The following is a 16,359-nucleotide window of genomic DNA, read 5'->3' on the forward strand; positions in this document are numbered from 1 at the left end:
TATTACCAAGCGGGAACTTTTGTTCTTGGAGGTGAGTTGCCCCATCACACCCACATTTTATATGTTGCCCAAGGTGCATAAATATCTAGAGAATACACCTGGCCGTCCAATCGTGGCAGGTATTGGGGGCCTGTGTGAACAAGCCTGCATCTATTTGGATTTTTTCTTGCAGTCTTTTGTTCTGGGCCTCAAATCCTATATCCGGGATTCCATGCACCTAATACAGGAACTGGGGGATGTCATCTTACCGCCCGGCACCCTGATGGCCACATGTTATGTCGAGTCATTGTACTCAAATATTGCCCATAGTGATGGGATAGACGCTGTCAAGTTCTTTCTGTCTGGCTCCACCACTGGCGATCCAGCCCATCACACTTTCCTGGTGAGTTTACTAGAGTTTGTGCTTACGCATAACTACTTTGTCTTTGACCGGACCTTTTATAGGCAAATCTCTGGCACTGCCATGGGTGCACGGTGTGCGCCCTCCTATGCCAACCTATTTTTAGGATGGTGGGAGGCCACACATGTGTACCGATTGGATCAATTCAGAAACCAGGTGTTAGGCTGGCACCGGTTTATTGACGACATCGTCTTCTTTTGGCAGGGGTCAAGACAGGAATGTGAGGAGTTTATTGGCCACCTTAACGAGAACCTGTTGAACATATTCCTAACACACAAAATCTCAGAATCTGAAGTTGATTTTCTGGCTCTCCGAATAAGATTGAAGGACTCCAAGATTGTGAAATCCCTGTTTCGAAAAAGTACTGCAACTAACAACTTACTTCACTTTGCAAGTTTTCACCCGACACACTTGAAGAAGGGCATACCCAGGGGTCAGTTCTTACGTTTGCGACGTAATTGTTCTGATTTGAATGATTTTAGGGAGGCCTCACAAGATCTATCATTACGATTGAATGAGAGGGGTTACCCTAAAAAGGTCATATCCCGGGCATTTGAGAGGGCTAAAGAAACCAAACGTGAGGACTTATTTGTACCCAGGGTCCGATCTTTATAGAATTTTGAACACTCATTGGTTTCTACTTCGGTCAGATGTCAAATTAGCCTCGCACGTGGATGAAATACCCAGGATTGTGGCACGGAGGGCACCAAACCTCAAGGATACCTTAGTACGTAGCCATCTCCAACGCCCTGGGGTTTCCACGGGCAGGGGGGGTGTTAGTTGCAGTACTTTTTGTACGGGCAGGGGGGGTGTTAGTTGCAGTACTTTTTCGAAACAGGGATGTTGTTGAAGGGTACCTATCCCTGTGGAGATTGCAATATTTGCCAATTCATGTTGAATTCCAACAGTCTCTCCTATGGAGAGAACTGTAGGGTTGATTTAAAACCTTATGTTAACCACCTCCGGACCGCCTAACGCAGGTCACGCAGGTCACGCATATATGCGTCATCTCGCGAGACGCGAGACTTCCTGTGAACGCGCGCACACAGGCGCGCGCGCTCACAGGAACGGAAGGTAAGAGAGTTGATCTCCAGCCTGCCAGCGGCGATCGTTCGCTGGCAGGCTGGAGATGTGTTTTTTTTAACCCCTAACAGGTATATTAGACGCCCTAATGTGTGGTAAGTAGGTAAATTAGACGCCCTAATGTGTGGTAAGTAGGTAAATGACCTGTGAAATCCGAAAGGTGCTCTTTGGAATGTGGGCCCCTTTGCCCACCTAGGCTGCAAAAAAGTGTCACACATCTGGTATCTCCGTACTCAGGAGAAGTTGGGGAATGTGTTTTGGGGTGTCATTTTACATATACCCATGCTGGGTGAGAGAAATATCTTGGCAAAAGACAACTTTTCCCATTTTTTTATACAAAGTTGGCATTTGACCAAGATATTTATCTCACCCAGTATGGGTATATGTAAAAAGACACCCCAAAACACATTCCTCAACTTCTCCTGAATACAAAGATACCAGATGTGTGACACTTTTTTGCAGCCTAGGTGGGCAAAGGGGCCCATATTCCAAAGAGCACCTTTCGGATTTCACAGGTCATTTTTTACAGAATTTGATTTCAAACTCCTTACCACACATTTGGGCCCCTAGAATGCCAGGGCAGTATAACTACCCCACAAGTGACCCCATTTTGGAAAGAAGAGACCCCAAAATATTTCGTGATGGGCATAGTGAGTTCATAGAAGTTTTTATTTTTTGTCACAAGTTAGTGGAATATGAGACTTTGTAAGAAAAAAAAAAAAAATAATCATCATTTTCCGCTAACTTGTGACAAAAAATAAAAAATTCTAGGAACTTGCCATGCCCCTCACGGAATACCTTGGGGTGTCTTCTTTCCAAAATGGGGTCACTTGTGGGGTAGTTATACTGCCCTGGCATTCTAGGGGCCCAAATGTGTGGTAAGGAGTTTGAAATCAAATTCTGTAAAAAATGACCTGTGAAATCCGAAAGGTGCTCTTTGGAATGTGGGCCCCTTTGCCCACCTAGGCTGCAAAAAAGTGTCACACATCTGGTATCTCTGTACTCAGGAGAAGTTGGGGAATGTGTTTTGGGGTGTCATTTTACATATACCCATGCTGGGTGAGAGAAATATCTTGGCAAAAGACAACTTTTCCCATTTTTTTATACAAAGTTGGCATTTGACCAAGATATTTATCTCACCCAGCATGGGTATATGTAAAATGACACCCCAAAACACATTCCTCAACTTCTCCTGAATACAGAGATACCAGATGTGTGACACTTTTTTGCAGCCTAGGTGGGCAAAGGGGCCCATATTCCAAAGAGCACCTTTCGGATTTCACCGGTCATTTTTTACATAATTTGATTTCAAACTCCTTACCACACATTTGGGCCCCTAGAATTCCAGGGCAGTATAACTACCCCACAAGTGACCCCATTTTGGAAAGAAGAGACCCCAAGGTATTTCGTGATGGGCATAGTGAGTTCATAGAAGTTTTTATTTTTTGTCACAAGTTAGTGGAATATGAGACTTTGTAAGAAAAAATAAAAATAAAAATAATCATCATTTTCCGCTAACTTGTGACAAAAAATAAAAAGTTCTATGAACTCACTATGCCCATCAGCAAATACCTTAGGGTGTGTACTTTCCGAAATGGGGTCATTTGTGGGGTGTTTGTACTGTCTGGCCATTGTAGAACCTCAGGAAACATGACAGGTGCTCAGAAAGTCAGAGCTGCTTCAAAAAGCGGAAATTCACATTTTTGGACCATAGTTTGTAAACGCTATAACTTTTACCCAAACCATTTTTTTTTTACCCAAGACATGTAGAACAATAAATTTAGAGCAAAATTTTTATATGGATCTCGTTTTTTTTGCAAAATTTTACAACTGAAAGTGAAAAATGTCATTTTTTTGCAAAAAAATCGTTAAATTTCGATTAATAACAAAAAAAGTAAAAATGTCAGCAGCAATGAAATACCACCAAATGAAAGCTCTATTAGTGAGAAGAAAAGGAGGTAAAATTCATTTGGGTGGTAAGTTGCATGACCGAGCAATAAACGGTGAAAGTAGTGTAGGTCAGAAGTGTAAAAAGTGGCCTGGTCTTTCAGGGTGTTTAAGCACTGGGGGCTGAGGTGGTTAATTGCCGTTCCAGGAATGTAGTTTACGCCCTGCTTTGCCCCTGTAACAAGATTTATGTGGGCCAGACCATGCAGGAGCTCAGGAAGAGAGTACAACAGCACACATCGAACATTCGGTTGGCAGCAAGGGATAGAAGCAAGGGGGAGAAACCCTTAACATCAGTGGCAACCCATTTCCTGGACTACCATGATGGTAGGTATGATGATCTACGGGTGGCAGGGCTGGACATTGTTCGGGGCAACATTAGGGGTGTACACATCTCTAAGAGGTTGCTCTGCTCTGAATCAATGTGGATTTTTAACCTTGGTTCACAGTTCCCAGGGGGCTTAACCTCTTAAGGACATAGGGCGTACAGGTACGCCCTTGTGCCCTGGTACTTAAGGACACAGGGCGTACATGTACGCCCTGTGTATTTTCGATCACGGCCGCGCGGCGGGCGGTGATCGGAACCCCGTGCCTGCTCAAATCATTGAGCAGGCACTTGGGGCAAATGCGCCGGGGGGTCCGGTGACCCCCCCCATGTATGCGATCGCAGAAAACCGCAGGTCAATTCAGACCTGCGGTTTTCTGCGTTTCCGGGTTGTTCGGGTCTCTGAAGACCCGATAACCCGGAACAGGATGGTGATGGTGGTGTGATTTCACCCCACCAATCACCATCCAGCGATCCTGAGTGGTGATGGTGACATCACCACTCAGGATCGCATCCTGATTGGTCTGTGGGCGGTCCGGCGGCAAATTCAAAAGAGGCAGGCGCTCCTCTCTTCCTCCTTTTGTGTTCCGGAGCCGGAGGAGAGAGGAGCTGCCTGCACGTGTGTCTGCCAGCACCCCCAGGACCCGATCTGTGCCCCCAGGACCCGATCTGTGCCCCAGCACCCCCCATCAGGTACATAGGGACAGCATAGGGAAAGTTTGGTTTAGGCAGGGAAAAAAAAGGGAAAGTTAGTTTTTGAACTTTTCTAACTTTTATTGCATCACCCTAAGTTAGGGTGTCTGGGGTCCACAGCACAGCTGTGTGACCCTAGACCCCCCAGGGGTGCTGCCACTTGCCCCCCCTTCCCCCTGCCCCCCCCCCCCACCTTTTTTGGGGTGCATTTTTTATTTTATTTTTTGTGTACGCTGATTGTGGCCGGCACTTAGTGTCCGGCCACTGTTAGCGCATCGCACACCCCACCGCTGATCAACTTCGGACGGTTGATCAGCGGTTTTGATTTTTTTTCCCCACATTTTATGCATTTTTTTTAGTTAGTTTATTTTATTTTTTTTCTGTTAGTTTTAGGGTGAGTTCGTGAACACCCGTGCCCCCACACACACGCACACAAAATAAAGAGTTACACACACGCACATATACACGCAGACACACACTCCCCTATGGCCCGCCGGACGTTCTCGGCCGAGGAGGCATACGCCCAGCTTGCCTCCGACTCCGAGAGTCCCAGTGAGGATGAGGATGACCCCACATTCCTGTTGTCATCCGCATCCTCCTCATCATCTAGCGATGATGATGAGCCCCCAAGGCGGCGGAGACGCCGCCAGGCGGAGCAAGGGGACCGCCATGTTAGGGACCCTGTGGCCCACACTAGTACGAGCAGCTCTGGGGCTCGTACTGGTTTCCCGGCCCACCAGTTAAATCCACCGGAGCCCCCTGCCGGTGAACTTGTCTGGTGTAGCCCAGAGCGATACGAGCCTGTGATTCCTGATTTTGTAGGCCAATCAGGAATCCAGATTTCCACAGTGGGCTACACTGAATATGACTTTTTTTGTCATTTTTTCAGTGACCCACTGGTAAATCTGATGGTGGAGCAGACGAATCTGTACGCCCAACAGTTCGTCGCTCAACACCCGGGCTCCTTTTTGGCCAGGCCCGGTGGCTGGACGCCGGTCAGTGCAGCCGAAATGAGGACATTTTGGGGCCTCGTGCTGCATATGGGCCTGGTCAAAAAACCCAGTGTCAGGCTGTACTGGAGTGGGGACGTCCTATACCAGGCCCCACTTTACAGTACAGCCATGACACGCTCCCGGTTTGAGGCCATCCGGAAATGTCTGCATTATTCCGATAATGCAGCATGTCCCCCCCGAGGTGATCCTGCCCATGACCGTCTGTATAAGATACGGCCGGTCATCGATCACTTTGGGGCCAAATTCATGGAGGCCTATGTACCTGGAAGGGAGGTCGCGGTTGATGAGTCTCTCATTGCGTTCAAGGGGAGACTCATTTTCCGCCAGTATGTGCCCTCCAAGCGGGCGAGGTATGGCGTAAAGCTATACAAAATTTGTGAGAGTACCTCAGGGTACACTTACAAATTTCGTGTGTACGAGGGGCGAGATTCCCGGATTCAACCCCCAGAATGTCCCCCCACTCTGGGTGTTACCGGGAAACTTGTGTGGGACCTTATGTACCCACTGCTGGATAAGGGTTACCACCTTTACGTGGATAACTTTTATACCAGTATCCCCTTGTTCCAGTCCCTTGCCGCCAGATCCACGTCCGCTTGTGGGACCGTGCGGAAAAATCAACGCGGCCTCCCTGCCCACCCCCTCCAGGTACCTATCCCCAGGGGTGAGACCCGTGCCCTTACCACTGGAAACCTGTTGCTGGTCAGGTATAAGGACAAGAGGGATGTCCTTATGCTGTCCACAATTCATGGTAACGGCATCACCCCTGTCCCTGTGCGAGGTACCGCGGCAACGGTCCTCAAGCCCGATTGTATCGTCGCCTACAATCGGTATATGGGAGGAGTTGATCTCTCTGATCAAGTCCTCAAGCCATATAATGCCATGCGCAAAACCCGGGCATGGTACAAAAAAGTTGCGGTCTACTTGGTGCAGGTTGCCATGTACAACTCTTTTGTACTATCCCGAAGCGCTGGCAGCACAGGGACATTCCTCCAGTTCTATGAGGCAGTCCTCAAGGCCCTGATCTTTTCGGACCGGGAAAGAGCAGGCCGGAGTACCTCGGGAACTGTAGGTGCCCGGATCGTCCCTGGCCAACACTTTCCAGGTGTGGTCCCCCATACTGGAAAGAAGGGACGAACCCAAAAAAAGTGCAGAGTGTGTCGCAGGAGGGGGATACGGAAGGACACGACTACTCAGTGCGACACGTGCCCCGATCATCCGGGCCTCTGCATTGACGGTTGCTTCAGGGAGTATCACACTTCCATGGAGTACTAAATTTATATCCCAATTTAGCACTGACATCGGATAAAAAAAAATGGTTCTCAGACCTGAGACACCCAAAAAAACTAAAATAATTTATTAAAAGTAGACATATTAGGTATCGCCGCGTCGGTAATAATCTCCTCTATAAAACTACCCCATGACCAACCCCCCCAGATTAACACGGTCAAGAAAAAAAAAAAAAAAAGGTGCAAAAAAAGTTTTTTTTTGTCACCTTACATAATAAAAAGTTTAATAGCAAGCGATCAAAAAGTCATATAGCCCCCAAAATAGTGCCAATAAAACCGTCCGCTCATCCCGCAAAAAATGAGCCCCCACATGAGATAATTGGATAAATTTTTTTTTTTAAAAATGACCCTTAGACTTTAGAGATACCCAAAAAAATAATTTGTATCAAAAAAGATAATATAGTCTAAAACCTAAATAATTGTAAAAAAAGTAGACTTATTAGGTATTGCCGCGTCCGTAAGAATCTCCTCTATAAAAATACCCCATTACCCAACCCCCCAGATTAACATGGTCAAAAAATAAAAATTAAATAGGTGCAAAAAAAGAATTTTTTTGTCACCTTACATAACAAAAAGTTTAATAGCAAGCGAAAAAAAAGTCATATAGCCCCCAAAATAATGCCAATAAAACCGTCCGCTCATCCCGCAAAAAATGAGCTCCCACATGAGATAATTGGATAAAAAATTTTTTTAAAAAATGACCCTTAGACTTTAGAGATACCCAAAAAAAAGATTTGTATCAAAAAAGATAATATAGTCAAAAACCTAAATAATTGTAAAAAAAAGTAGACTTATTAGGTATTGCCGCGTCCGTAAGAATTTCCTCTATAAAAATATCCCATTACCTAACCCCCCAGATTAACACGGTTAAAAAAAAAAAAAAAAAACGGTGCCAAAACCGCTATTTTTGGCACTTTTCCATTTCAATCCGTTTTTTCCGGTAACAAAACAAGGGTTAACAACCAAACAAAACTTAATATTTATTACCCTGATACTGCAGTTTACAGAAAAACCACATTTGTGGTCGTAAACTGCTGTATCAGTAAAAGGGAGGCCGCAAAAGGAAAGGACTGACATGGTTTCTGGAAGGCCGATTTTGATGGCCTTTTTTTATTGACACCATGTCCCTTTTGAAGCCCCCCTGATGCACTCTAGCGTAAAAACTCCCCAAAACTGACCCCATCTAAGAAACTACACCCCTCAAGGTATTCAAAACTGATTATACAAACTTTATTAACCCTTTAGGTGTTCCTCAACAGTTAATGGCAAATGGAGATGAAATTTCAGAATTTAAATTTTTGGTAACCTTGCCTCACAAAAATGTAATATAGAGCAACCAAAAATCATATTTACCCTAAAAATAGTCCCCAAAAAAATGCCACCTTATCCCGTAGTTTCCAAAATGGGGTCACTTTTAGGGAGTTTCTACTCCAGGGGTGCATCAGAGGGGTTGAAACAGGACACGGTGTAAATAAACCGGTCCATAAAAATCAGCCCTCCAAAAACCAAACGGCGCACCTTTCACTCTACGCCCCGCTGTGTGGCCGTACATTAGTTTACGGCCACATATTGGGTGCTTCTGTAAACGGCAGAGTCAGGGCAATAAAGATACAGTCTTGTTTGGCTGTTAACCCTTGCTTTGTTAGTGGAAAAAATGGGTTAAAATGGAAAATAAGGCAAAAAAATGAAATTTTCAAATTTCATCCCCATTTGCCAATAACTCTTGTGCAACACCTAAAGGGTTAACGACGTATGTAAAGTCAGTTTTGAATACCTTGAGGGGTGTAGTTTCTTAGATGGGGTCACTTTTAGGGAGTTTCTACTCTAGGGGTGCATCAGGGGGCTTCAAATGGGACATGGTGTAAATAAACCAGTCCATAAAAATCAGCCCTCCAAAAACCAAACGGCGCACCTTTCCCTCTACGCCCCGCTGTGTGGCCGTACAGTAGTTTACGGCCACATATTGGGTGTTTCTGTAAACGGCAGAGTCAGGGCAATAAAGATACAGTCTTGTTTGGCTGTTAACCCTTGCTTTGTTAGTGGAAAAAATGGGTTAAAATGGAAAATTAGACAAAAAAATGAAATTCTCAAATTTCATCCCCATTTGCCAATAACTCTTGTGCAACACCTAAAGGGTTAACGACGTATGTAAAATCAGTTTTGAATACCTTGAGGGGTGTAGTTTCTTAGATGGGGTCACTTTTAGGGAGTTTCTACTCTAGGGGTGCATCAGGGGGCTTGAAATGGGACATGGTGTAAATAAACCAGTCGATAAAAATCAGCCCTCCAAAAAGCAAACGGCGCACCTTTCCCTCTACGCCCCGCTGTGTGGCCGTACAGTAGTTTACGGCCACATATTGGGTGTTTCTGTAAACGGCAGAGTCAGGGCAATAAAGATACAGTCTTGTTTGGCTGTTAACCCTTGCTTTGTTAGTGGAAAAAATGGGTTAAAATGGAAAATTAGACAAAAAAATGAAATTCTCAAATTTCATCCCCATTTGCCAATAACTCTTGTGCAACACCTAAAGGGTTAACGACGTATGTAAAATCAGTTTTGAATACCTTGAGGGGTGTAGTTTCTTAGATGGGGTCACTTTTAGGGAGTTTCTACTCTAGGGGTGCATCAGGGGGCTTCAAATGGGACATGGTGTAAATAAACCAGTCCATAAAAATCAGCCCTCCAAAAACCAAACAGCGCACCTTTCACTCTACGCCCCGCTGTGTGGCCGTACAGTAGTTTACGGCCACATATTGGGTGTTTCTGTAAACGGCAAAGTCAGGGCAATAAAGATACAGTCTTGTTTGGCTGTTAACCCTTGCTTTGTTAGTGGAAAAAATGGGTTAAAATGGAAAATTAGACAAAAAAATTAAATTCACATATTTCATCCCCATTTGCCAATAACTCTTGTGCAACACCTAAAGGGTTAACGACGTATGTAAAATCAGTTTTAAATACCTTGAGGGGTGTAGTTTCTTAGATGGGGTCATTTTTGGGTGGTTTCTATTATGTAAGCCTCGCAAAGTGACTTCAGACCTGAACTGGTCCCTAAAAATTTCGTTTTTGTAAATTTCTGAAAAATTTCAAGATTTGCTTCTAAACTTCTAAGCCTTATAACATCCCCAAAAAATAAAATATCATTCCCAAAACAATTCAAACATGAAGTAGACATATGGGGAATGTAAAGTCATCACAATTTTAGGGGGTATTACTATGTATTACAGAAGTAGAGAAACTGAAACTTTGAAATTTGCTACATTTTTCCAAATTTTTGTTAAATTAGGTATTTTTTGGTGAAAAAAAAAATAATTTTTTGACTTCATTTTACCAGTGTCATGAAGTACAATATGTGACGAAAAAACAATCTCAGAACGGCCTGGATAAGTCAAAGCGTTTTAAAGTTATCAGCACTTAAAGGGACTCTGGTCAGATTTGCAAAAAATGGCCTGGTCCTAAGGTGTAAAAAGGCTGTGTCCTTAAGGGGTTAAATGAGGAACTCACTTTCACTGGTTTTTATACATAGGTCTTGTCCAGTTTGAACAAGCCTATGTATTAATCATTCACTTTTTTTTTTTCTTAATTCTATATATACTCTTTCACTTTTTTCATTTTTTAGGCTTTAAAAGACCTGCTGACACTTGGCCATGGGACCCACTGATGCTACGGATCTCACCCTCTTCTTTATACATATATCTATATGGCATACTTCTTGCTCTCTGTTGATATACAGAATGGCACACAGTTTGACACTCTGCACTTTAAAGCACCTTTGGCAATTGTTATCTGCACAGCTCCTGAGCCGCCCTCCCTACTGGGATCTCCTCCCCGCATTTAGTTTACTGTTTTTACATACATTTTCTGTATTTTGGATATTTTATGATATGGTATGTAATGTTGCCTATATGGAACTATGTTGTCAGTGAATTAATATGCTGCGTCCTGTCACCCTGCCCCCATTTATTATTTATTTATTTTTATAATATGTATATGTATGTGCATTTACTCTTTTCCTATTTTTATGCGCTTGCGTGTCCGGTCCTCTCCTCCCTGGTGCATGGTCCTCCGTCCGGTGGGCTGTTGAGGCGTTGAGTTCAGGGACATGTGGTTATTGGTATACTTATTTATTCATTTATGTAATTATTTATAATTTTGTTTTTAATTTATAACAATAACCTTACTACTCGAGCTAAGGGACTTAGATGCGGGTTATGCAGGGTATGATCAGTGCATGACTCATGTATTCTTAAGGCATGTATAAATTAATTGTCCGATTATGGGTTTATCATGGATCACGGTGTGTTTTTCATATTATATTGGTTGGAATTATGGCGTCACCATTGATCACGCTTTGTTTATTATATTTACTATATTTATATTCTTGAATCACTGTCTGTAATCATATTTTGCTTATCATATTTACTATATTCATATTTATGAATTATTGTCTGTAACACTTTAGCCACGATTGTTAATGTGTAGTCCAATATATTCATGTATTATTATTTTGAATGTTGGTCCATTGTGGTTCACTATATATTTATTATTTATTTATTATTATATATTATTGCATTATAATTATGTTATCACTTTTTATAGATTATGATCATGAAGGTACCGCCCTGCAACGAATATGTTATGCTGAGACACTAAGTGTGGTGTATGTGCGCATCCCTGTTTAGCCTGCTTTCTATGTTCAACTTGCGTTCCATTGCGCTCTCTGCGTTCCACGGGACGGATCTGCGCGATCTGTCGCCCGGACGTGACGTCGGGGCCGGGTGCGTTTCCGGTCCATGGAACGCATCACGGCGTCGACTTCTGTTTGGGCGCCATTTTGCGCAGGCGAAATTTGCCTTTTCATCACGCCGGCCTGTATCGGCGTCCATTGCAGCGCCTGGACCATGCACCGGGGAGTATCTAGGTGGCACCCTCTGATGTCTCCACCTGGTTTCTTTCTCTCAACTGCCTAATAGGTTTGACGACAGCTTTATTCATTTATAGATTAATTATTGTAAATATAAGAACCCTGAAACGATATCTCAGATTCACATGGACCTCTGATGAAGCTAGTCGGTCACTAGCGATACGCGTGAGGGTTTTCCTGCTCTCCTCACTGAAGGGCTGCTCATTTTTCCTTGTGTTACCACTGTGCTATTTGATAAGTATACCATTCAGGATTTGTGGACTCTTTTCTCCTGTCTTAGCATTGTATAATTTATGGTCACCTTGGATGTTATTGTGCATACTATTTTACCCTTCAGTGGGGTTTTGTTCCATGTCTCCATGGTTTTAATCTGTGTAGCTTAATAAATTATTGCTTATTTTTGGAGGTGCGGCTCAGTTTTGGTATTTCTTTTCTTGGTTTAGCTTTTGGGTGGAAGATGATGTGGAGGACGACGAGTTCCTCGACCCCACGTGGAATCAAGGTCATGCGAGTGACCTATGTAGTTCGGAGGAAAAGGCGGTGGTAGCACCAGCCACCAGCACAGCAGAAGAGGGAGCAGTGTGCAAAAGCGGAGCGGCCATCCTCTAGACAGTAACCTCCTACTGCCCACCGTAGCAAGGGACCGAGCACACCAAAGCCAGCTCCAAGGAGTTCCCTGGCGTGGCAGTTCTTCACACAATGTGCTGATGACAAGACACGAGTGGTTTGCACGCTGTGCAATCAGAGCCTGAAGCGAGGTATAAACGTTCTCAACCTGAGCACAACCTGCATGACCAGGCATTTAAGTGCAAAGCACGAGCTGCAGTGGAGTAGACACCTCAAAAACCAAGAAAGGTCCCTGGCTCCTTCTGCTTCCTCTTCTGCTGCAGTCGCGGCCTCTTCATCCACCTCTGGAGTGACAGAGCCACCTGGCACCCCGCAAACAGAGGATCTGCCAGCAACACCAACACCTGGGTCACCAAGCATCTCCACAATGTCCCACGGAAGCGTTCAGCTCTCCATATCACAAACGCTGGAGAGGAAGAGGAAGTACTCCCCTACCCATCCGCGATCCCTAGCCCTAAATGCCAGCATTTCTAAATTACTGGCCTTTGAAATGCTGTCATTCCATCTGGTGGAGACGGATAGTTTTAAAGGCCTTATGGCGCTGGCTGTCCCACAGTACGTCATGCCCAGCTGCCACTACTTTTCAAGGCGAGCCATCCCTTCCCTTCACAACCAAGTAGGGGACAAAATCAGGTATGCACTGCGCAACGCCATCTGTGGCAAGGGGCACCTGACTACGGATACGTGGACCAGTAAGCACGGTCAGGGCCGTTATATCTCCATAACAGCACACTGGGTAAATGCAGTGGCGGCTGGGCCTGAGGCGGACAGCTGTTTGGCGCATGTCCTTCCACCACCGAGGATTGCAGGGCGCTTCAGTTTGCCTCCTGTTGCTTCCTCCTCCTACTCTGCTTCCTCATCATCTACCAGCTCCTCATCCAGTCAGCGTAACACCTTCACCACCAACTTCAGCACAGCCAGGGGTAAACGACAGCAGGCAGTTTTAAAATCTGTTTGGGGGACAAACCCCACACCGCGCAGGAGCTGTGGACGGGCCTTGAACAACAGACCGTTGAGTCGTTTGTGCCAGTCAGCCTCAAGCCCGGCCTGGTGGTGTGCGATAATGGGTGAAATCTCGTAGCAGCTCTGGGACTAGACGGTTTGACGCACATCCCTTGCCTGGCGCATATGCTGAATTTGGTGGTGCAGAGATTCCTTAAAACTTACCCCGATATGTCAGAACTGTTGCGTAAAGTACGGGCCGTCTGTGCGCGCTTTCGGCGTTCTCACCCTGCTGCTGCTCGCCTGTCAGCGCTGCAGCGTAACTTCGGCTTACCGCTCACCGCCTCATATGCGATGTGCCCACAAGGTGGAACTCCACCTTGCACATGCTGGCCAGACTGTGCGAGCAGCATCAGGAGATAGTGGAGTTTCAGCTGCAGCACGCATGGGTGAGTCGCTTGGTGGAACAGCACCACTTCACCACCAATGACTGGGCCTCCATGTCAGACTTGTGTTCCTTGTTGCGCTGTTTCGAGTACTCCACCAACATGGCCAGTGCCGATAATGCCATTCTCAGCGTTACTATCCCACTTCTTTGCCTCCTTGAAAAAACGCTCCTGGCGATGATGGAGGAGGATGTGGCACAGGAGGAGGAAGAGGGATCATTTTGTAGGGTTTGCGGCCAGTCATTCCCAAGTGGCTCCGAGGGTGGGTTCCTGCACCCACAAACCCAAGGTACACAATTGTCCAGCCAGGGCACAGTTCTGAATGATGAGGAAGTGGAGGATGAGGAGATGGAGGAGGAGGAACCATGTTCACAGCAGGGTGGCACCCAGACCAGCTCATGGCCATCACTGGTGTGTGGATGGAGGGATACAGAGGACACAGACGATACACCTCCCACAGAGGACAGCTTTTCGTTGCCTCTGGGAAGCCTGGCACACATGAGCGATTACATGCTGCAGTGTCTCTGCAACGACAGCCGAGTTCCCCACATTCTAACTTGTGCTGATTACTGGGTGGCCACGTGGCCACGCTGCTGGATCCCCTTTACAAGGACAACGTACGGTCCTTAATTCTGTCACTGGAGCGTGATCGTAAGATGCGCTAGTACAAGCGCACGCTGGTAGACGCGCTGCTGGTGGCATTCTCACCTGACAGCAGGGACACGGTGGAAGGACAAGGCGAATGCAGAGGACGAGGAAGAGGTCGCGAATGCAGCTGGGGCACCGCCAGCACCTCAGAAGGCAGGGTTAGCATGGCCAAAAGGTGGAAAAGCTTTGTCAGCACGCCACAACAACCAGCACCACAAGCTGATATGGAACGTTTTAGCAGGAGGCAGCATTTCACCAACATGCTGGAGCAGTATTTGTGCACATGTCTACACGTACTAAATTGTCACAGTCGTTACCTTTGACTGTGACCTTCCGTTCTTGCTCATTCGGCGCTCCTCGCTGAAGTTCTGTTCCTGTGTGTCATTTGTGGTTCTTTATGGGTTAACTCCCCTGTGTGCCTATTAGGAGTTAATCCTCTGCTCCATGGGTGTGGTCTCTCTGCTGCACCCATGGAACCTGTATTTAAGGCTGAGGTTTCCTCAGTTCTGTGTCAGCTCTCCTGGTGTGTGTTGTCTTGTCCTGTCCTGCTCCTGGTTTGTACTCTCTCTCCCATGCTGCTGACCCATGGGATCCGTGTCTGTCTGTCTGTGCTCTGTGGGTTTCCCTACTTGTTCATTAACGTCGTCTTTCTGTTATCTGTTCTGTCTGTTATGTTTTAGTTACTTTGTGTTTATTCTGATGTCTGTGTTCAGCAAGCCTTTGCAGCAGAGTGGCATGACAAGGCCATGCAGTTTACTACTGGTGGAGCAAGTCCTTCTCTGCTCATTGCCACTCCTGCTCCCTTGCGTGAACTCCTGCTTGTATTATTAGTTGCCCTGTTTTGTATTTGCCTGTATGTTATGTATGCCTATGTGCCGTCGGTACCTTCTGGTACCTGTTGTCCATTCGTTCCTGCTGTCACTGTCTAGTTCACGCTCCAGAGTGGACCCTGGCAACTTCCTGCGGCAAAGCCTAACCTTACCTTCTGAGGCCCTAGTGAAAACCAGGAGTTGCTTAGTCACGCCCCTCTGGAGTATTACTAGACAGTGGCGCAGTGGGGGTTTTCTCCCACTGTGCTGACGGTACATAGAGCTCTTGTTTTGTCTGTGCTGCCTTCCCTGTTTTGTTTGTGCAATAAACTCTTATGTGTCTGTACCTGATTTCCGTTTGTTTATTGCATGACGACGCGGTGGTCTCTCCTGGGACCTCCAACTCGTGACAGAATAAACAAGTGAACTTTCACAGAGTTTTTTTTTGTTCTGTTTTCTGCTTATCTGTGGTGTGTGTGCTTTCTGTATTTCCCTCTGTATGCAGCACTTAGGTATCGGATTTGGTTGCCTTGGTGTACTGGCTGCGGTGTTCTCCGTGTATGCTGGTTGCCAGTAGTGACGTCCGGTTTAACCTTTTTTGCTTGCAGTTCTGCCTACGGCCGTGTTTTCCGTTATCGGCGCAGGTATCTGCTCCTGGGCCTCCGGAAGGGGGTGTCAGCATGTCTGACCAATCAGTTCTTGGCAGACATGCCATTCTCCGGAGGGAGAGTGGAGGGGGAGGTGTTAGCACACTGCAGTTCACCATGACTTTTGTGGCCGTGTAGGCTGGCTGCATTCCTCTTGGCGTACTGGCTGCGTTTACCGTGTAGGCTGGTTGCTAGGGGCTGCGTGCTGGCTGCGGTCGTCTTATGTGTTCTGCTTGTGTACCTCTGTAGCCCTTTGATTCTGAATTTCATTTCCTGTCTGGTTCCTGTTCCTGGTCCCAATCCTCCGGAAGGGGGTGTCTGCATGTCTGGCCAATTAGTTCTTGGCAGATATGTCATTCTCCAGAGGGAGAGTGGAGGGGGAGGTAACTTCTTGGTGCAGTTCACTTGACGTGTATGCTGTGTTGGCTGGCTATCTTCCCCTGGCGTACTGGCTGCAGACCCTCCGTGTAGGCTGGTTTTCAGGGGTTGGGCTGGTTGCGGTCGTCGTATGTGTTCCTGCCCTTGTACCTCGTCACCCCTTTGATTTCTGTCCCCTTGCCTGGTTCTGTTTGGT

Source organism: Bufo bufo, chromosome 2 (genome assembly GCF_905171765.1).
Source record: "Bufo bufo chromosome 2, aBufBuf1.1, whole genome shotgun sequence".
Classification (NCBI taxonomy): domain Eukaryota; kingdom Metazoa; phylum Chordata; class Amphibia; order Anura; family Bufonidae; genus Bufo; species Bufo bufo.